Source organism: Mastigoproctus giganteus, chromosome 2 (assembly GCF_048544385.1).
Source record: "Mastigoproctus giganteus isolate SK-2022 chromosome 2, ASM4854438v1, whole genome shotgun sequence".
NCBI lineage: Eukaryota > Metazoa > Arthropoda > Arachnida > Uropygi > Thelyphonidae > Mastigoproctus > Mastigoproctus giganteus.
Window position 1 is genome coordinate 178,036,727 of NC_143576.1, and position 24,046 is coordinate 178,060,772.

The window sequence follows — 24,046 nt, forward strand, 5'->3', positions numbered from 1 at the left end:
AATTTTCAGTTAAATCAATTTCACTGGTCGGAAAAATAAATAAATAAAAAAATATTTCGATCCCTGTTAAAATTTAGAGTGATTCTTGTAGATTTGACTTTGCTGAATTCAAATATGGCCATTATATTTGACCATACATGGCAACCATACTGCTGTAATACCTACCAATTTTAAGGGAGAAGGGGGCGGGGTTAAATTTAAAATCTAAGTTTCTAGCATAAAAGATTTCATATATTTTAAGAAAATGTTACATGCAGTACTAAATATTGAAAAATGGATATATTAACCTTATTCTATATACAAAGAAAGTTTATTTGATAAAAAAGCACTTATTGTTTTCCTTTAGTCTGTCTTTTGTAGACTGTACTGAAATTAAAAAGTGTATTTGTGATCCTTTCTCCTAGCCTTTATGGCTGTACTTGGGTCATTTGTATTAAACAGATAAATAAAATAAAACAAATATTGTCGAAGGATTTAAAATAAATCCATAATCCCAAAACATGTTAAAATGTTTGAAATTTTACGCACAAATAAAATGGCATTAATTGTACTTGAGATAATTATGTTTTTTTTTTGTATTAATCTGGAATTTAAATATTTAAAATAAGAGTTTTCAAAATGTAAGAGCAATAAAGGTATGCTATCGCTCATATATTTAAACAATTAAAATAAGAGTTTAATTATAGATCACCCTGCATATACCCTATATTCATTTATTAAAGCTAAATTATATATAAAATAATACTAGCTAAATATTTAATATATATTTTTGATCCATCTGTTTTCTCAAGTATGTATCAGAGTATGCTACGTGCATGGTTAGAACTGGAAATGCAGAGTGTACTCCAAGTATTACAGAGGTAGTCAAATTCTTGTGCACCGGGATTTGGAGGGACTGTACTTGCGGTTATTTTCCTAAGGTAAGAACATTGCTTTTGAAATATAATTTCAATTTAGATATTATGGATATTTCGGATAATTATTTCAATTACCTATGATACAAAAATGTTTATGTTATATTTAATAGTTTCTTGTATGTATTTTGGACAGGACACTTCTCTACCACTTTTTTACATCGCATGGAATATTTCATGTCAGGATGAATAGTAACACCTAAGAGGCTTCCAGGACTTCTTTTTGTCTCAAATGAATAACCTTACATTTAGAAGTATTAAACTTCAGTTGCCATTTTTCGGACCAATTCGATTCGAGCCAAACCACGAACTATCATGGCTTGGCTCGATCGTTGACCGCCGTTCCCACCTTCAAATCGTCGTCAGCACTGCTGCCTTTTGGAATTAATTTGCAGAAAATGGCTACCGATTACAAATATCGTAGCATTCTCCTAGAGCGTATCGCATTTGTTCAACTGGAATAACTCCTTCCAAATCTTGTGGCTTAAACTGTGTTAGATTACTACACGTCGACACCAACCACTCACCTCTCCAATCCAATACCACACTGTGTTTTAAGCTGCAACAACAATTGTTTCTCATCTGAATTTTTTTTTTCCATGATCAACTTCCCTGTCATTGTTTTTAATTGTTCTTGATTTGTTCTACGATATTCATATTTATTCGCTTTATATTCTCCTATACATTACAATTTCCTTTTTATACGTTTTTTTTTTTTTTTTTTTGTGTAACTTATAATTTCTTACGTAACTTTTCCTTTTCCCAATTTTAATCACAAATATCATTCTGCCTTAATGTAAAACTCCCGGTTTGTCGCCGTGGTGATTATTATTGTTCCTAGTACTTGTACCGCACTTAGCAACAATAAAGATAATTTATTTATTTAAGAATCTTACAGTAGAATATTTAACATTTCTCTAAGATGGCGGATTAGGTTTTTCGTATTGCTGAAGAGTAGTTTATGCATTTGAGTTACTCCCAAGATCCATTACTGAGAAAAAAGTATAGGATATTAAATGTTGTCTGAGAGGGGAGCACAGTAGTATCGTCACCATCCTTCCCACATCAGGTGGAAAAGGCCCGGGTTCGAATCCCGTCGATGACGCGAGGAACTTTAATGGGCTTTTTTCACTCAGTGGCTGAGTTAGTCGGTCTCAGGCGTATATAGCAAGGTTTTTTTCACCAGAATCTGGGGTTTTTCGTCCAGAAAAACAGACAAATCGACCATAGAACACACGCAATTAATAGACATAAGATGCACAGCACGGCATATGAATTTAAATATTCGGGTGGTCTAATATACAGGGTGTCTCAAAAATATATGGCAAAACTTATTGTGTAGAAAATAAAAATATTTTATATCAACATAGTTCCGGATATGCTTGGTTTCTAAGTTTTGAAGGTCTGTCTATGACACAACTGTTCATATCACCTTATAGTAATTGTTCAAAATGTCCACCTTCTGCCCGAATTTATTTTAAAATAAGAGCCTCACATCGACGTCTCATGGACTCGCGAAGACGATGCCATATTCCTGACATGTTTCGTATTGTCTCACAACCTGCCACAATTCGATTGAGGAGAGTTTTCACATCAGTTACCGGAGTCGAATACACCAATGACTTTAAACGGCCCCACAAGAAGAAATCTAGTAGGTTTAAAACAGGTGAGCGTGGAGGCCAGGCAGTTGGTCCACCCCTCTACTTCAGGAGTCGTAGATCTTGGTCGTCCTCTGTCGGCAGCACGAGGTGTAAAAGTCCTATGTTCACAAAGGCGGCGATGGATACCTTCAAACGTTTTCCTGTCTGGACATCTCCGGGAACTCCGGGAATTCTGGGAACTTTTCGTGGTACAAACGACGGGCCTCTAGAACATTGCCGTCCGCCATGGTTGAAATGGAAAACCACCAGATTCTGTCAGTATCTTGTGATGAAGGAAATCACTTGCTGGAAATAAGACATTCCGGTTAATAACTCGGGAACCAAGCATTTCCGGAACTATGTTGATATAAAATATTTTTATTGTCTACATATGAGGAACTCATTCCTGAAGTTATGCCGTGTAATTTTGAGACACCCTGTATATATATTTGGATACGAAATGGTTTGTCCTCCGTGACAATATGGTAAGTGCGCTACTTTTGATTATTTTGGAGGTTTTTGGGGTTAATTTCTTTCTGTGACTTTAGGAATTTATCGACTCTTCTTCAAAATATGTGGTACTTAGTTGATCCAGGCGGAGGAAATAGGGTTTCCACAACTTATGACAGTTATTCCGGTTTTTCAGCTCGTACAGTCTGCAGATCTGCTCGTGAATACAATCAATTAAAGACATAATGCATAGCGGCTCAATATTGCCGAACTAGCTGGTGCGCCTAAAATCCAACAGTAACCATAGCACTACCAACAACCCGATGGTTTCATATGTGCAAACTTTCTACCCTGATCCTATAGTTGCAACAGTCGTCTTTGACAGAAAAACACGACTATTGCAACTTTAAGATGGCTTATTCAAAATCTCATACTCAAAATCTTTCACTTTGGCAGAGGAATTCTTCAGAAAGAAAGAAATTTTACTCAACTCCTAATTGTGTTAAAGATGCCGAACTAGCAATCAACGTTTGCATATCTAGCTATCTACGTCCTGGGACTCTAATATAGATGTCTCCCTGGTTTCTTCTAATATCGCGTCCACCATTCTTGAATGGATTGTGCTGATTGATTTGAAAGCGGTGACCATCATGCCATTATTTTCTGGCCAGAATCGCCTAATGCCTCTTCCTTTCTTTCTACAGGGAGACTTTACAAGATATTCTATCAAATATATCCCTTGGGACTGTTCTATTCCTTAAGTTACTACCTATCTTCGTATTGATGGCCCGAAACTCTTGTCTTTCTCCTCTGTGTAGGAGTTGGCTGTCATCATCATCATCAGCCATTTTCAATCCACTGCAGGACGAAGGCCTCTCCAGCAACTTTCCAGTTCCTTCTGTTTTGAGCACTGGCCATCAATTTACTACCTACAACTCATGAATTTCATCTATTCATCTCGGCCTTTGTCTTCCAGGTTTTCTTCTAGCTCCTCTTGGATACCATTCTGTTATTTTCTTAGTCCATCTGTCATCATGTCTTCGAGCTATGTGTCCTGCCCAAGACCATTTTAGTTCTTTAGTTTTGATATGAATGTCCTTTACTTCAGTTTGCTGCCTAATCCATGTGTTTCTCTTCTTATCTAACAGTCTGATTCCCAATATAATTCGTTCCATTCTTCGCTGTGTAGTTCTCAGCTTCTCTTCCATTCTTTTTGTGAGTGCCCAAGTTTCACTTCCATAAGTCATGGTGGGGAGTATACATTGGTTCATTATTTTACGTTTCGGACAAAGTGGGATATTTCTCTTCAGTATGTGACTATATTTCCTGAATGCTATCCATCCAAAATTTATTCTTCTCTTGACTTCTAGCCATTTATCATTATTACAGCTAATAACTTGTCCCAGATAAGTATATGACTCCACCTTTTCAATTACTGCTCCTTCAATCATTATTTCCCTTTCTGTGGCATACTTGTTCATCATTACTTTTGTTTTAGCCATATTCATCTTTAGTCCAAAATCCTTACTAACTGTGCATAACTGATTAAGATTTTCCTCTAATTCTTTGGGATCGTGGCTTATGACCACAATCGCATCTGCAAATTTTAAATGGTTTAGGTACTCTCCGTTCACATTGACTCCTTTCTGCGACCAGTCTAATCTTCTGAAAGGCTTCCTCAAGGGCAGCAGTAAACAGCTTCGGAGATATTGTGTCTCCTTGTCGAACTCCTTTCTCGATTTTAAATTTCCTACTGTGCTTGTCTAGTCTAATAAAGCAGGTAGCATTCTCATATATATTCTTCAAAATCATGATATATGGGGTATCTATGCCTTGCATTTCCAGTGCCCTAAACATTGCCTTATGCTGTATGGAGTCAAATGCCTTTTCATAATCCACAAATGCCAGGCATAATGGTGTTTTATATTCATTTGCTTTCTCCATTAGCTGTGATATTACGTGAAGGTGGTCCATAGTTGAGAATCCTGTCCTAAAGCCAGCTTGCTCTTCTGGTTGATTCTCATCAAGTATTCTTTCTAATCTGTTAGTAATGACCCTTATGAACAACTTGTAGATGTGGGATAACAAGCTAATTGGTCTATAATTTCCAATTTCTGATTTATCTCCTTTCTTATGCAGCAAAACTATGATTGCATTATTCCACTGCTTAGGCGCCACACCTTTTCTAATGCACTTTGTGAAGAGCCTTGCCAGTTTGTGCTATGTCTCTTCCTCCCAATTTTAACAACTCTACAGTAACTTCATCTTCCCCCGGAGTTGGCTGTACCCATCTAAAATATCGTGCTCGAACTTTTTTCAATATTTGCATGTAACTAAAATTTAAGTAGTAAGTTCGCTCCACGATGTGTTTTTTAAGTCTTCAAGTCCTAACCTTTCATAAATCGAATACCATATTCACAACATTGATATAAAACATCCTGTCAACTTTATATTACATCTTTTTTTTTTTTTTTTATGTGAACCCCAAACACGAGAGGTATTAGAACCTATAGTACTTAGTACCGTGCTTGGGTTGGAGGTTGAGAAGACAAAAGAAGATATTTGTTGACATTGGACTTGAACTTCTGTAGACTGTAATTTTCAGAAAATACGTATGAAGGAAGGTTGTTCCAGAAAACGGCAGTTGAATGAATAAATGAGAAAGATGAAAAGTTGGTTCTGTGGGTTTGAAGTTGGACAGTAAATGGATGTTGGCTGGTGGCGGCACATGTTCGGACTGTTTTGAAAGAGAGAGCTGGAATTATAGAAGTCAATTCAGAAGATTGCCCATGAAAGTATCTGTAGAAGAGGCATGCAGCAGAAACAATACGTCTATGAGAAAGCGAGCGGAGAAACTCTGTTAGAGATGAATCATTAATTAACCTAACTGCCCTCTTCTGAATGGAATCAAGAAGCCTAAGAGAGGTTTTGGCGGCACCACCCCAGCTGTGGGAACAATATTCCACGGAAGGGTGGATTTGCGATTTATACAGAGTGAGCAGCTGTTTGGAAGAAAAGTAACGCCGAGAGCGAAAGAGAAAACCAAGTTTGTCAGATGCAGAGGAAGCAATATTTGTAATGTGCTTGTGCCAAGAGAGATTAGAAGTCAGAGTAATCCCGAAAAGAGATAAATCATTTTGCGTAGAAATCGGAGTGTCACTAAAGATAAGCATAGGAGCAGTAGAATCCTTCTTGCGAGATATAAGACAAGTCTGAGTTTTAGAAGGGTTGAAATCAACTAAGTTGTCTTTGCCCCTCTGGAGAATTACCTGAAGATCGGCATTTAAGGAATTGGTAGCAGATTTTCGAGAAGTTGAAGCTGATTGAGCAGGACACGGTTTCTCAAAATGGAAAGTGGAATGCAATGTGCTATCATCGGCAAAACTATGGATAGGATTTCCAGTCAATGGAAGAAGGTCATTAATATACAAGAGGAAAAGAGTGGGGGAAAGAACGGAACTCTGGGGGACACCGGCATTAGTGGAGAAGTTAGAAGACAGAGAGCCATTTACCGTCACCCTCAGTGAGCGATCAGAGAGAAAACTGGATAAGCAATTACTAAAAACAGTTGGCAAACCATAAGATGGAAGCTTGTTTAGAAGAACGTTATGCCAAACACGATCAAAAGTCTTTGAGATGTCAAGAGCAACTACTTGTGTTTCACCGAACGTTTCCATTGAATTAGTCCATAAATGGGTAACATAAGCCAGAATATCACCAGTGGATCGACACTGACGAAATCCATACTGACGATCGTTGATCAGACGGAAGGTTTCTAGGTAGTTTAAGAGTTGGCGGTTAATTGATTTCTCCATTATTTTAGAAAGAGAAGAATTGCAATGGGACGATAATTGGATGGGAGAGATTTGTCATCCTTTTTAGGAACTGGCTGGATATGATCAAACGTCCAAGCTGAAGGAAAAACACCTTTGGAATAAGAAAGTGAAAAAAGGTGGCAAAGAATAGGAGTAAGTTCAGGAGCACAGGTTTTGAGAACAAGTGGAGAAATACCATCAGGACCTGGAGCTTTCTTAGCATCAAGATTGATCAAAATCCTTCTGATATCCTTTTGACGGAAGACCACAGGAGGCATTGAATGGAACGTGTTGGGAATGGTGGGAGGTGTTTTACCAAGATCATTAATACATGAGCTGGAAGAAAAATGGGATGCTAGCAGGTCAGCTTTATACTTGGCTGAAGTGACAACAGAACCATCTGGTGTAGACAGAGGTGGGAGCAGAGATGGGCAAAAGTTGCGGCCAGTAGCTTTGGCAAGAGACCAGAATGCTCGGCTGCAATTAGGGCAAGAAGCAAGTTTTCTACTCTTAGCCTGTTCAAACTCTAGTTTGGACTGATTAATAACTGCTTTACAATTGTTGCGAGCTTTGGTGTAGGCAGAAAATGAAACTGAAGAGTTAGAAACAAGCCAATTACGATATGCAACATTCTTCTCTTGAACAGCCTTAGCAGATTTATTGGAAAACCAAGGTTTAGATAAAGGACGAGATTTCAAAGTGGAGTGTGGGATAAAGGATTCCATTCCTGCAAGAATAATTTCACTGACACAATCTGAGCAAACGTTGACATCAGAAGTTTTGAATCAGTAATCCGACCAAGAAAAAGAAGAAAAGAAGTCTCGCAGGTCATCCCATTCTGCATTCTTGTAATTCCAAACAACACGAGGTTCAGAATAGCCATGAGATAAAGTTTCCATTGGAATAGAGACAATCACCAAGTTGTGATCTGAAGTGCCTAAAGGACCTCTCACTTCAACCGTGTACTTAGAAGGGTTGTTTGCGAGAAAAAGATCAAGCGTATTGGCTGTATGTTTAGGATTGTCTGGTATTCTTGTAGGTAAATGAGCAATCTGTGCTAGGTCATTAGTAATTGCAAAAGCCTGAGCATCTCGACTTACTGGGTCGGTGTGACTAGAAAACGGAAGCTAGCTGGAGTCGTGAACATTAAAATCACCAAGGAAAATTACCTCACTGTTAGGAAAGCTGGACTGGAGAAAGTCAAGTTGCAAAGAGAGGAAGTCAAAGAGCTCCAAGTGATTCGTGGAGTTGGGAGAACGGTAGAGACAACAGATGAATTTGACACAATGAGGTAGAGAGATTTTAAGCCAGAGAAGATCAAAGAGAGGAGATTCCAAATTGCCAAGTCTCTCACAGGGAATATCAGAACGGACATATGCACAAGTACCACCTTTGAGGCGAAATGAATCATACAGCGAATAATTTCGGCATCTGAGATGAGCAGTAGTTCAATCAACTGATAACTGATAACTGCAGAAAAAGTACATGGGGTTTGGCCGACTGCAAGTGGAAACGGTTATCGTTGAGATTAGAATTGAGACCACGTATACTTGTGAATATCTGTATGATTAATCAACTTTTAACCGTCTGAAAGCGCTAGACCCTGCCAAGATGCCCTTAGCGCTGTTGAAAGTTGATTGAGCATTCGCTCCATGGTGGACTGATGAATTGACTGTCAGTAGAACGAAAGTTCAGAAAGTTATGTGCGAAATTCAGATTAAAAGATGTAGCTGCCCTGCAGCGGAAATTAAAAGGCTCCATCAGAGTGATAAAACCATTAAGATAAAATATATGAAGGAGATATATTCCAGAAAATTGAAATAATGGGAGAATTTTTTTGTATCTCAGGTAATGACAATATCTGAGGAATTGTTTTCAAAATTGGGAACAACAAAGTTATCCCAAACGAAATTTATAACTGATGTAGAATCAATCAAATAGATTGAAACCATTGCAGGCTTTTTCCTAATGACAATTCTTCTCTTGGACTTTCTAATGTATTCCTAATGACATATTTACAGAACCTTATAGATTTTCGCACCTAAAAATTATTTAGAAACTGGAACTATCACCAAGCGATCCGAAATACTACCTTCCTAGGAAATTCTTAGAGCAATTCATTGCAATAAGAATCACCACTCTGCTTACAGAGACTAATATTATGCCATAACTACAAAATGGGTTTTTTTTTCATGCTTCAGAAACGAGGATGCCTTCAACATCTTTGAAGAAGTCCACATACAATATGTTCCTGTTATTTTCATCGACTTCGAGAGCACTTTTTGACGCACTCCAGTGAGAAAGCATTCTCCTTTGTCTAAGAGAAGCTCACTATTCACAATTGCTTTTCAATCTTATGAGAAATTTATTTATTTATTTATTTATTATTAACATAAAATTCACACAACAGGCAAGCGCCCAGTTAAAGTGTATAACAGAGCAGTAAAATACATGAAGATATAAAGATTGTACATAAAAAACAAATAAATAAATAGAAAATAACACACAAGTACAAATAGTTCTATTCAAACGGGAAAAGTCCAATTCAAGGAAATCAAAGGAATTCATGACATCACTAATCCAGAATCCTGAAGAGAATCGCAGAAAGCAGGCAGTAGCAGAAGACACAAAATTAAAAGAACAACTTCCACCTTGTACACATCCGCCAAACAGAAAACCTGCTCGAGATAGTTCTGTGAAGTGTTTTCTTGTTCATATCCATATCCAGATCATATCTGCTCATGAGTGTCAAAGTTTTTTTGAAGAAGGAATTCTTGGAAATCTCTGTACTAGAGTTACTGATGTGGAAAGTAGTCCTCTGTCACTGCTGGAACGTAAAGATCAATGCAGCATGGAGGATCAGGCAGGTAGATTGAACCAGTGATGATGTGATAAAATTTCTTTAGATCCAGATCAGTTCGCAATGTTTCCAAAATTATTTGATCACAGTACCTTTATGCTGACCCACGGAACTTGTTTTCGTTTCTATTAGCTAATCCTTCTTCTTAGAATGAGCAACGATTAGTAACTAATCCTGAATTCTTTTTTTACACGTAAATAATTTGCTAAACTTGATTTTAGTTGTATACTTTCAAATGTAGCTCACCAAAAAACTACTTCTTTCGCTCAAAATTTTTCACAGCTGAGGACTCAAATTCATCTATTCTTCTCTTCTTACTGTTTCTCTTCACTACAGTCAGAATAGTCCAAGTTGCAGTCATTTAGGATCTTCCTGATTCCTTTCCGTGATCTCCTTGTCACTGATTTACGACCTACTAACTACAGCTCTTCTGCTGACAGTGCTTTCGCTGTGCGGGATTGCTAGAACTGGGTTCCAACTCAGGGATTACTAAAACTGTGTTTCCCAGTTCAGAATTTCTATCGTTTTGTCGTCTACTATATTCCTTTCTCTGTTTATTTTTACTTCCTTGATTTCTTCTATACTAGGATGAATGTAATAAATGGTGTGTGATTCTGTATGTGGCTGGTTCCTTCTGGGGCTGTATTTTTTGGTGTTCCTGTTAGTGCATTTCACTTCTTTGGTCTGGCTTGAAAATAATGTCCTTCCTTCATTCAATCAAATTCAGAGTTTCCTTCATTCAGTTCATTCAATTCAATTCAGAGTTTCCTTCATTCAGTTCATTCAATTCAATTCAAATCTTCATTCAGTTAAAATCAATTCAATTCATTCAATCCAACTCAATCAATTTTCTAAATTCGATTCATTCAACCAACTCATTCTAAATTCGAATTCATTCATCCAATTCATTTAATTTTCTAAATTCGATTCATTCAATCCAACTCATTTAATTTTCTAAATTCGATTCATTCAATCCAGCTCATTCAATTTTTTTAATTTAATTCAATTCAATTCAATTAAATTAATTCAATTTTTTTAAATTTAATTAAATTCAATTAATCCAACTCATTCAATTTTCTAAATTCAATTCAATTCATTAAATTCAACTATTTCAATTTTCTAAATTCAATTCAATTCCTTCAATTCAACTCATTCAATTTTCAAAATTCAATTCAACTCCTTCAATTTTCTAAATTCAATTCAACTCATTCAATTCAGTGCAACCCATTCAGTTTTCTAAATTCAATTCAATTCATTCAATTTTCTAAGCTCAATTCAATTCATTACATTTTCTAAACTCAATTTAATTCATTCAATTTCCTAAACTCAATTCAATTCATTCAACGAATTAAATTTTATGAATGCACTGAATTTTTTTATTTCAGTTCACTTCAGTTAATTTGAGTTAATTCAATTTCAGGACAAGAAATATCTTGTAACATTGATAAATAGCTGTCTATATAGAGAAAAACATCAGCCCAAACAATAACAACACTCAGAGAATTTAATTATTTTAAAATTTCCATATTATGCTTCTCAGTGGACCAATGCTGTATCATTTAAATATCCATTGATCTTAAACTTTTCTTTCTTTGCTGACCACAATGTTTCATTGTGGTCAGCAAAGATAGAAAGATAAAGTTTTTTATCTTTTTTTAACTTCTGGAGGAACTTTTCTGCAAATTCAAATGTCCTCTCCGGATCATCATGCTTAGTTTTTTGATAAAAAAACATCACGCTTAATTGTTTGATAAATAACATATTTTGAGGTGATGGAGAGTAAGAATGCTTAGATATTAAGTTTGGACGCTTGTAATAACGTTTTACTACGAGAATTCTGTCGTGAGTGTAGTTTCAGCTGTCGCGCATATGAAACCTGCAACAGACAAAAAATATCTTTTTAAATATAATTTTATTTAAAAAATATGTATTATGTATACTCTAAGTTTTCCCTTGCCGTTTGTATTAGCCAGATCCTAAAATTATTGTAAGGTTATTATTGCATGCACATATTTCAGTATTAAATAAAATAATTACTGACACCTTGTATAATACATTGAAAGAATAATGATCGATAAAAATTAATTCATAAGATCAATTAATATTATTACTTTTTTATAAAGAAATCATACTAGAAGTTTGAATACTGATAATTATAATACTAATGATCAAATTATGATAAATAAATGTTCATTATGTAGGAGCAGAGAGAGACCTTCGATTGTTTTCTAAACAAAACTGTAACTGACCAAGAGCAGTTTGTTCACCACTTGGTTAAGAGCGCTGAGGTAAGTTTTTTCTGATCGCTAAATTCATTTATATTCATAAATGAAAGTATTCGATTTATAAAGAGTGCTGTAATTTAAAACTTTCCGGTTCTCTTCGGTTTATTTTTAGTTTTGGGAGATTTGTTATCTATACCTTGTTTTTAATTTTTTTCCCTGAAAGTTTTGTTTTATTTGATGTCAAAATTACTTAAAATATTGCCTTTTCAATTTTATTTTATAATTACTATAACTTAGAAAATTTTCAGATCAACTGATTTTATTTGATTCCGAACAACTTTGCCATTTATAAAACTTGTTTTCCGTTATTTGCACTTGTAAAAGAAATTAAACCGAATTTAACAGCCGACAAATGTGAAGAGGAGATTGAAGCATTTTATGAACAAATTGAGTCGATGCTACAACTGTCCAAGAAAGAAGACATCGATTAATAATGGGTGATTGTAATGGCAAAGTTGGTGCTGGTGAATGTAGAGGTACTGTGGGCAATTTTTGACCACGAAGGAGGAACGACCGTGGAGACAAGCTGGTAGAGTTTGCACAAAGATGTGAATTAGTAATAATGAATACCTTTTTCGAGCTGCACCCTTGGAGAATGACTATATACATGGAAATCTTCATGAATGGTGAGGGAGAATGGTGAGGGAGAAAACAATATTGTGAAAAATCAAACTGATTATGTTTTGATCAACCATCGCCTCAAAAAATTGCGTGAAGCATCTAAGAACATATCCAGGCGCTGATATATAATCCATTAATTGGTGAACTGAAATAATTTTGACCATAATTCATTAATTGGTGAACTGAAATAATTCTGACCATAATTCATTAATTGGTGAACTGAAGTAATTCTGACCATAATCCATTAATTGGTGAACTGAAGTAATTCTGACCATAATCCATTAATTGGTGAACTGAAAGTGAAACTGAAATTTATAAAAAAAAGAAAGAGAGTAAAAAGAAAAATATATTAAAACTAAGATCGAATACGCTTTGGAGAATGAACTGAATTATATCCTCCCAGAAGATATAAATGATAGATGGAGATAAAATAAAGAGGCTATACTTAAAGTGGTAGATAATCATCTGAAAAGTGAACCTCTAAAAGTAAAACAGAAGTAGATGACGAGTTATATACTGGAGCTAATAGAAAAGTGAAGAAATAAAAAAAAACAACAACCCAGCTGAAGAAAATAAATAAAATAAGAAAGGAAATCAGGAAAAAAATAAAAGAAGCAAAGGAAAACTGGATGAGATCCAAATGTGAAGAAATTGAGAAACTGGAATCCCTACATGACCAACTCAACATGCATAAAGTCTTGAAGGAGGCGTTAGGACTACGCTACATAACTGGTAATGGAATTCTAATAAAGAAGAATGGATTAATTGCAGTTTCAGTTGAAGAAAGACTTGAATGTTGGCAAGAATATATCAGAGATTTGATTGATGACAACAGAAATGGAAATTTTGACAGAGCGCAAAATGTAGAAGGACCGCGTATCATGGAGGAAGAAATAATCTTAGCGATTAATATGCTAAAACCAAAAAGACAAGTGATCCTGAAGAATTTCCGACAGAACTTTTAAAGATAATTAAGGTGTATGTGTTGGTTGATCTGCTTAAAAAGGTTTATGACACTGGAGAAATTCCCAGAGAATGGTTGAGATCGAAATTTATACCTATTCCAAAATGTGCAAATGCGAATAGATTTTATCAAGTTAGAACTATTAGTTTTATGAGCCATGCATTGAAGATTCTTCTAAGGATTATACACAATCGAATTTTTAAAAGATGTAAGAATATATACAGTGAGTCTCAATTTCGCTTCAGACAAGGACTGGGTACTAGGGAAGTTTTGTTTGCAGTACGAATTCTAGTAGAAAGGTGTCGAGATGTGAACCTGGGGGCATATATCTGCTTCTTGGAATATGAGAAAGCCTTCGATCGTGTAAGACATGACAGATTATTCAAAATTCTAGAGAAGATTAGCGTTGATAGAAAGGATATCAGAATACTTGTGAATTTGTATTGGGGACAATTAGCAAAAGTATACATAGAAGAAGAAAAGTTGGAAGACAGAAATTAAAAGAGGAATTCGTCAAGGTTGTATTCTATTACCGATATTGTTCAACGTATATGCTGAAGAAATTTTTAAAGAAGCTACAGAGTAATGTACAGAAGGGAGAAAAATTAATGGCAATATTGTAAACATAACCGGATATGCAGATGACACGATTTTGCTAGCCAGTTCGGAGCTTGATTTACAATTATGAGTGGACAGAATAAATAGAACAAGTGAAGATTTTGGTCTGAAGTTAAACATCAAGAAAACAAAGTTCATGGTGATCAGTAAGAAAGAAGTCCGAACAAAAATTACAATCAATAATGAAGAAATTGCAATGGTCAAAAGTTATCGTTATCTGGGATGTATACTGAGCAAGGACTGGGACCAGCCCTCACTCAGTATACATCCCAGATAACGATAACTTTTGGCCATTGCAATTGGACCAGCATACACCCCACGAAAGAACCATTTTATTGAGGTTCTCTCAAGAATTGAACAAGCACGTGCTGCCTACCTTAAAATGAAGAACCTTCTATCACGCAGTGGTCTTACAATTTCTTTAAGAACAAGAATACTGAGATATTATGTGTTTTCTTTGTTCCTTTATGGAGCTGAGGCCTGGACACTGACAAAGAAGACCCATAATAAGTTAAATGCTTTTGAGATGTGGTGGTGCACACAAATGTTAAGCGCACCATAGATTAATAAGATAAAGAATGAGGAGATCATGAGACGAACGAAGAAAAAGAATGATGAGATCATGAGACGAATGAAGAAAAAGACATGAGACGAATGAAGAAAAAGACAGGAATAACTAACACCATTAAGGAGAGGGAGGGAAATAAAATACTTAAGACATATGATGAGGAATGGCAAATATAAGATGTTGCAAATGATAATACAGGGCAAAATCGATGGAAAAAAGAAGAAATGGTTGGCAAACCTCAGAGAGTGGTTTGATTAGAGTAACGAGGGTTTGTTTATTATGGCTTCTACATCACGTACGTCAATTGCAAAGATGACAGCCAACCTCTGCAAAGAGACGGCACATTGAAGAAGAAGATATATTCTATGTATTAAAGTCTTCTTCCGCACACGGATCGTAGTGTCGACAAAGAAAACCTCACGTGCACACAATAACTTTTTATTCTTTTACAGAAAAGTTGGGCTTACATTTTACACGAATCAAAGATGTATTCTAAAAAAATGTAGTTGACTAAACAAATTTAAAGTTTGAAATCGTAAAATCGATAATATAATATTTAATTTATTTTAACACCATGAGCAAATATTTCCGCCAATTTATATTATTAAATTCCATAATGCCATCCTTAGCCAACAGAAGACACAAATCCCCCAATCATCCATTTTCTAGATTCCAGTACTTACATTTTAAAAGATTAATTCTAAAGGTTCTGTGCGTTTGACAATAAATTGCTAATAACGCGGAAGGGGACAGAAAATGCGGCTTGGAGTTATTCACGTTTGCTACTAGTGAGACAGACCAAAATAGATATGTGGTGTTTTTTTTTCTAATTGGCAGTTTGATACTTCTATTAAAGAAAAATGCAGATACAGTATTTGTCTATATCGCATTAATTCTGTTTTTTGTTCTTATAGATCTGTGGGATAAACTTAAAGCCACTTACATGTACTTTCTATAAACAATAAACATGCGGTGATCGATCATTTTGCCCACGTAAGTATTTAAACTTTAAAATAAATATTAGATTAAGGTTGTTAATAATTATTAAAAACTTTGATCCAGTTCACCTTCGTTAAGAATAAATACTTTTTCATTATATGAGTAAATCAAATGTTATTTCAGCCAAGTGGTTATTAACTGTTGCAGAAACTCTCCACCTAATATCATAGAAAGAGAGCTTATGTCAATTTAGAGAACTACTAAGAAACCCTGGTTGATATCAGTGATCGTAAAACAGTTATTGAAAACTTAATTATTATATTAATATTTTTGTTGTTAAACTACTAACTTTCATTATAATAAGTTCAATAATGCATATTTACTTCTTTTTCAGATCTTGAAATGGAAGCAATGTATTTGTTAATATATTCGTCTTGGGTGGCTTTTTTCTTTCTGTAGTAACATTCTGACTGTAGTAACTTGACTCAGCTCCAGATTTGTAAATTGAATATTTCACTTTTTTTTTTTTTAAATTAGGAATGCAATTTGAAATCTAATTAGTATTATAGTACTAAGTATTAAAATTTGACGATAATAAATTATAATTTTTCAGTTCAAGCAATACATTTAATTTCTTGCTTTTATGAAATAAAAACGAATATGAAATATTCGCTATATCGTTAACCGTTTTCTCTACTTTGGTATTATTTTCTTATTATCGTGATATTTAGGTTGATTGAGAAGAATTATAATAAAAATTGGAATCCGAATGATCATTATATGAGCGAGTCAATAAACAAGATGATTTTTCATTTTACACTTATATATCACCCATTATATAAATGTCTATCACCCTCACAATAACGATGTGTCTTTCGACTTCTTTTGTCTTAAGGAGAAAATAAAAGTGGAATTTACAGTAAAATGTGTGCACAGTACAGTAACAGCTGCAATAATCGAAAACGTGTACTTTATTTCGATTATTGCAACTGTTACCATGAATTATTGTAGAATTTTGCATCATGTATTCTGACCATCATGATTATTACAATTGTTACCATGTCGTATTTAGAAATAACCACTTAAATTTAATGGAAAAACATGGCCTGGAAGACCAACGCATTAATAGCCTTATTCAGTTCAAGTGCCGATACATTTATTCAGAAAGCTTGGAGGATCGCTTTGATTCATCACTCCAGAGAACGCATTTCTATTCTTCCAATATCAGTTTCTGCTAGCGTAGCGCCACAGCAACTGTTGTTTGGGATCGTGGCTCTGTGCTCTGCGCAGTTCGTCCATGAAATGTAGGACATTAAGTCCTGCACTATGGCACTCAACTAATTTTGCTTATTAGAAGTCGTTGAGCTCTATACATGCGACATTTAGTTTTAAACTGAATGAGAGGCATATTTTCCCTTCACTTGTAGTACAGTGGCTACAATCGCTGTTCTTCCGCGCGATTCTGAAGAGGTCTTGGTTCGAATCCATCCAGAGAGAATGAACTTTTACGAACTCTTTTAACACAATGGTTAAGTTGTGATTACAGTGTGAACCCCCACTCCTCCTCCCACTTAGGAATTTCATTCGGTGAAACAGGCAAAACAACCACGCAATATACATACTTTCCAAAAAAATAAAATAAAATAATAATATATTATATGTTCCAGAAGATTATATACAATATATATTGTATTTCGAAATTATATGTATCCTCTTGTCGGTCTGCCTATTCTAGAAGAGACACAACTTTTTTTTTTTTTTTTTTTTTTTTTTCAAGAAAAAAAAAATCCACTTTACCCACTTCTGGGTGGATCAGCCACAGCGAGAAAAAAAAAAAAGTCCATGAAGATCCTTACGTAATTAACGGGATTCAAAACTTGTCCTTTTAGAGATATTTGAAGAACGGCTATTATAACCGGGGCTTAGAGGGGAACAGGTATCCTGTGTGTTATCAGACACTCAGCCTAAAACACTGATGGATCCAATATCTCTCTATTACAGAAGATTTAGGAGAAGTCCGGTTGGCCTGCCTCCCTAAAATCCACTCATGCACACCTTCTCGATGGTAAGCCCTGTTACGTCACTTAGGTGGCAACGAACGTGTAGAGTGGTTCTCTTCAAGACGCCTGGTCAGCGTGAAGAGGAAAAGACCAAACCCTCCAGCAATGAGAGCACAACAATACAAATGGCCCTCAGTCCCCAGCAGCTTTCACTCTCCCTCTTACGGCAGCGAGAGGATCAGAGTGGAAGCAGAGGGTGCTAAGAATCTCTGGGTACGAACAGGCTGCCATGCACGGAAATTGAACCTGGCATGTTATAACGTACAATCACTCATCGGTGAAGACAGGATATTAGAGCTGGAAAAGGAATTAGAAAATGTGAATTGGAATATCATTGGTTTGGCTGAAACAAGAAGAAGAAATGAATCACTTATAAGTTTATCAAGTGGAAATCGCCTGTACACTAATGGAAACAGTGAAAGGAGTGAAGGTGGAGTTGGGTTTCTGGTCCATAAAGATCTTAAAAACAACATTTTGGAATTCAAAAGTACATCACCAAGGGTGTCAAGACTAATACTCAAGATTTCTAAGAGGTACAATCTAAAGATTATAATGATTTATGCACCAACATCGAGCCATGATGATGAAGAGGTTGAAGAAATGTACACCGAAATTGAGAGTCTTCTAGATGAGCAGAAAACCCACTACACTATTATTATGGGGGACTTCAATGCTAAGGTTGGAAAAAGGCAAAACAGCGCAGAAAGAGGAACTATAGGAAATTTTGGAATTGGTGAAAGAAATAAAAGAGGTGAAAGACTTGTGGAATTTGCAGAATCTCAAGGAATGTCAGTAATGAACACTTTTTTCAAGAAAAGGGTGAACAGAAAGTGGACATGGAAGAGTCCAAATGGATTAACAACTAATGAAATCGACTTCATCCTCACAAACAGAAGATATATTGTGAATGATGTTACCGTCCTGAATAAGGTAAATGTTGGAAGTGATCACAGAATGGTAAGATGTACACTTGATATAGATGTAGGAAAGGAAAGGAAAAAACTGACTCGAGTAAATAATACAAAGGTCTTTGAAATAACAGAGGAGGAGAAAAAGCAGTATGTACTGGAACTTAAGAACAAGTTTGAGCTTCTGCAGACTGCTCAGGACCAAGATATCGACGAGGAATATTACAACTTTCTGAAAGTGATAAAGCCCAAGAAACCTATAGGGAAACAGAAATCCAAAGAAGAAAAAATTAGTCAAGAAACACTTGTCATGATGAACCAAAGACGACAAATGAAGAGCAAGAAAAACACTAACAGGGAGAAAATTGAGTATACTGAGTTATGCAAAGCCATTAGAAAGAGACTCAGAGAGGACATAAGAAGATTTAACACAAGAAAAGTAGAACAAGCATTAAGGGAAAACAAAGGATTTAAATCAGCAGCCATGAGCAGTAATACAGAAAGACAAATGATACTGAAACTGAAGAATAGCGATGGTGTACTTATAAACAGCAGAGAAGGCATAATTCAAATAGCAGAAGACTACTATAGAGAATTATACAAGGAGCGAGGGAATGATACCAGCAGTGAGGAAGATGGATTGCAAAGTAGCAACACATACGACATACCCGATATTCTTCCTGATGAGGTAGAACATGCATTGAAGAAAATGAAGAATCGGAAAGCCCCGGGGGAAGATGACGTTACTGTAGAGTTGTTAAAATTGGGAGGAAGAGACATAACACAAAAACTGGCAAGGCTCTTCACAAAGTGCATTAGAAAAGGTGTGATGCCTAAGCAGTGGAATAATGCAATCATAGTTTTGCTGCATAAGAAAGGAGATAAATCAGAAATTGGAAATTATAGACCAATTAGCTTGTTATCCCATATCTACAAGTTGTTCACAAGGGTCATTACTAACAGATTAGAAAGAATACTTGATGAGAATCAACCAAAAGAGCAAGCTGGCTTTAGGACAGGATTCTCAACTATGGATCACCTTCACGTAATATCACAGCTAATGGAGAAAGCAAATGAATATAAAACACCATTATGCCTGGCATTTGTGGATTATGAAAAGGCATTTGACTCTATACAGCATAAGGCAATGTTTCAGGCACTGGAAAGACAAGGCATAGATACTCCATATATTATGATTTTGAAGAAAATATATGAGAGTGCTACATCCTTTATTAGACTAGACAAAGTCAGTAGCAAATTTAAAATCGAGAAAGGAGTTCGACAAGGAGACACAATATCTCCGAAGCTGTTTACTGCTGCCCTTGAGGAAGCTTTCAGAAGATTAGACTGGTCGCAGAAAGGAGTCAATGTGAACGGAGAGTACCTAAACCATTTACGATTTGCAGATGACATTGTGGTCATAAGCCACGATCCCAAAGAATTAGAGGAAAATCTTAATCAGTTATGCACAGTTAGTAAGGATTTTGGACTAAAGATGAATATGGCTAAAACAAAAGTAATGATGAACAAGTATGCCACGGAAAGGGAAATAATGATTGAAGGAGCAGTAATTGAAAAGGTGGAGTCATATACTTATCTGGTACAAGTTATTAGCTGGAATAATGATAAATGGCTGGAAGTCAAGAGAAGAATAAATTTTGGATGGATAGCATTCAGGAAATATAGTCACATACTGAAGAGCAATATCCCAGTTTGTCTGAAAAGTAAAATAATGAATCAATGTATACTCCCCACCATGACTTATGGAAGTGAAACTTGGGCACTCACCAAAAGAATGGAAGAGAAGCTACGAACTACACAGCGAAGAATGGAACCAATTATATTGGGAATCAGACTGTTAGATAAGAAGAGAAACACATGGATTAGGCAGCAAACTCAAGTAAAGGACATTCTTATCAAAACTAAAGAACTAAAATGGTCTTGGGCAGGACACATAGCTCGAAGACATGATGACAGATGGACTAAGAAAATAACAGAATGGTACCCAAGAGGAGCTAGAAGAAAACCTGGAAGACAAAGGCGGAGATGGATAGATGAAATTCATGAGTTTTTGAGTAGTAAATGGATGGCCAGTGCTCAAAACAGAAAGAACTGGAAAGTTGCTGGAGAGGCCTTCATCCTGCAGTGGATTGAAAATGGCTGATGATGATGATGATGATATTATAACCGATGTGCTACTGAGATCGCGCATGCAATTTACACTCAGAAACACTTGTGCTTCTTAGTCTAAATTATTTTAGCATACAAAACAAATATATACTCATGCAACATGTAGCTACTAATATATCGCATAGATATTATTATCCTATGTTGGATACACGTATATGAGCGATTATAGAATCGATTACAACTGAGCCAGATTATAACATTGGGCGGAGTATAAACTGTTCTCTTAAATTATGCTAATAACTCTTTATTGTTCACGTAGCAATGCTTAAAGCTTATTAATTAACGCAGTTAACCTTTTTTTTTAATTCCATGTGCATTTAGGAGAGTTTTACATTTCATTTATTTTTTATTTTTTATATATTAGAACTGTACGCTCAGTTTTGTACGTAGTTGCAGTATGAGCAACTGGGTTTTCTGAATGCTTCAATCTGATTCGATATTGAATTATGCACTTTAAATAAAATGCACTTAAATAAAGTGCCTTGCTCCAATGGAGGGAGAAATACATTACCATTTATTTAAAATGTATGCAGTTAGAAACCACCCTAATTTCAAAATTTCATCCAGTAACTCCAGGACAACTCCAGCAGCGTGGGGCCTCGCACAGTTCTGTTTAAGATAGGTCAATGCCACAGCAGTACAAAAAAGGCACAAAACTATTCCTAATTACATAAAGGTAGACGTCATTTGTGATGATTATATCGCCAAACACTGACTCAGAAAGTGCCAAATGCAGAGAATGCATGCCAGATAGTGATCCTTTGTGCATGTAATGGATTATGAACAATGTGTGGATTATACAGACCAAAATCTCACATTTTGCTTATGCACACATCCGTCTAAATGAAAATGTGCTTCGTCAGAAAACCACACTTAGTTTATAGTGTCTGGATTTTGGGAATGTTAGGAAGCTTGTCAGGAAACTGCTGCACCGAATTACGTGGCAAACTGAACACGCGATCTTTCGCATTGTTAGTGGCTGGCTGAGCAGAATTTTGTAAGGATATGCAAGCAAGTCACTTTTATAAACCTTCCTTATGGTGCTATTAGAAACCCTCATCTGTTTTCAAAGTTTACCCAATTCTTCATTGGGCTTCGCAGCAAGATTTCCCGAGCTTCAGCAACTCTCTTAATTATGTCGGCCTGCATGACATTTAATTTCGTTTATAACACTGCCTCTTTCTGAAATTCATCTGTTAAGCTCAACATTGGTTGGTTTATTGGCCCATCACAAAAGGCGCTTCCGTAGCCAGGTGGGCAGGAGCAGCAGTGCGTAGCACACGCTTCTTGATTAGACCGGGGTTCAAGCTCGTGACCACTAAATACGGAGGATGCGGAAAGGTCAGGGAATGACCACCGCATATCCCCGGAGCAATATGGCCTTAGCTGCCAATGCTCCTAAAAACCAAATAACAAACAAACAACCATCACAAAAGAAGACACTGACAAGATACCACAATGTTGTCGGTGTGTCTTCTTTGAACAGAAACAACTGAATTCCCACTTTTTGTAGCATTCATTATATTTGCTCAATGCTGTACGCTGCTGTTTTCATCACATCAGCAGAAGTCTACGGTATTGCTAGTCTAATCTTTAAACCTTTCTATACAGAGTAATGGTGCCGTAGGTGCTAAAAATTTGAAGCTTGCAAAACTACTAAAATAAAAGAAATAGTATGATGATTATAAATATGCAGGGTGTTTCAAAAAGGATGGTCAATAATTTAAAGGTGAAAATTACAAACTAAAATAAGCAAAAAAGTCCCAGTGAACACCGGGCAGCAAATGAACCGTTTTCGAGATAATGCACATTTTCTCTTAAGATCCGCCACTGACTATGGGAGCACTCTGGGAGGATAGTCTGTATTTCTGAGACCTGGCAAAAGCTGGATATGATACGGGTACAATAATTGGTGACGTAAAACAAGAAACCCTCCTTGTCGAAATTCCTGGATTTTATTCTATTCTTTCTAACACCCTTTCCTCAACATTAGGTGTTATGCTTCTGGGCCTACCTGCTCGTACTCCATGTGCGAAGCGCCCATGTTCTCTAAGGCGTTGATGTACCCTGATGAATGTGCGCCTATTGGGCTGCCTTCGGCGGGGAAATGCTTCTTGGTACAAACGTGCAGCCTCAAGTGCACTGCCGTTGGCTTCACCATACATGAAGTACATGTCCGCATGCTCTTCATTGCTGTAACCTCTTTCCATGTTGACTATCTTTTGACAAGTACTGGTATGCCTGCTACGTCTTAGAGCATTGAGAAAGGGGAAAGGAAAGAATAAGCATAACCTAACCTAAACAAATAAGTCAGTGGTGGATCCCAACTCTGTACAGTTCACCTTGTCAGTGATGGATCCCAACTAGAAATGTGCAATATCTAGAAAAAGATTCACTTAAGGACCCATGTTTACTAGGCGTTTTTTTTTTTCATATTGTTGTCTGTACAGTTCACCTTTAAATTATTGACCATCACTTTTGAAACACCGTGTATATTTTAAAAGCGAAAGAAAGAGATTGATCGGAGCAGGAGGGCGACATAAATGCTAAGAAACATCAGATGAACCAAAATCGGAGAGATATGTGCTCAGTATCTGAAGAAAGCAATGAAAGAGAAACCGAGGAAGGTTCTCCAAAAACCATATGTTGGAGCTACAGATGCCTACAGGTGTGTTCGTAGGTGGGATCGCATTCCGAAGGGACTGCAGCACAACAGTGTTTATTTCCGAGCTGCTGTGCAAAAGTACCATAACATCACCGAATGCTAATCATTTCTTCAAAAACAAAGTGCTTGGTCTCGTTCTCAGACTGTGGAACAATGAAACTAGATTATAAGCTCCGAATCGTCTTACAAAGTCAAGAGATCGAGTGTGACTGGATAATGCCATCCTGAGCAGTTCATTGTATCCAAAACAATGTTCCTAGGATGTAGAGATCACGGTATAGGGCTGCTTCTCGGGTTTCGGACTCGGTCCAACAGCTGTAATGACAGAAAACAACAGTGTATGCAGCCTCATGGCATACTTCCATCTTGGGTAATTGGCAGTGCCCGCATTCCGGCAATTCTAGGAAAAGGGGTCATCAATGTTCTAACATGACGCTACTCCTTCCCATATAAAGAGCATGTAAAAGTTTTAGGAAGCACAGCAGCCCGTCTAGCCGCCCGGAGTTCAGACTCGATCCGATCTGGCATCATCGAAATGAACTTTAATGT

At 36.3% G+C, this 24,046-nt stretch overlaps 1 long non-coding RNA gene across 1 annotated transcript; it reads left to right on the plus strand.

Annotated features, from left to right (window-relative positions):
- Nucleotides 1–796: 796 nt before the first annotated feature.
- On the plus strand, nucleotides 797–16,127 carry LOC150089785 (uncharacterized). Its single transcript, XR_016546684.1, has 4 exons — nucleotides 797–920; nucleotides 11,881–11,967; nucleotides 15,650–15,728; nucleotides 16,069–16,127. It is a non-coding gene; the product is annotated as an uncharacterized LOC150089785 (long non-coding RNA).
- Nucleotides 16,128–24,046: the final 7,919 nt, after the last annotated feature.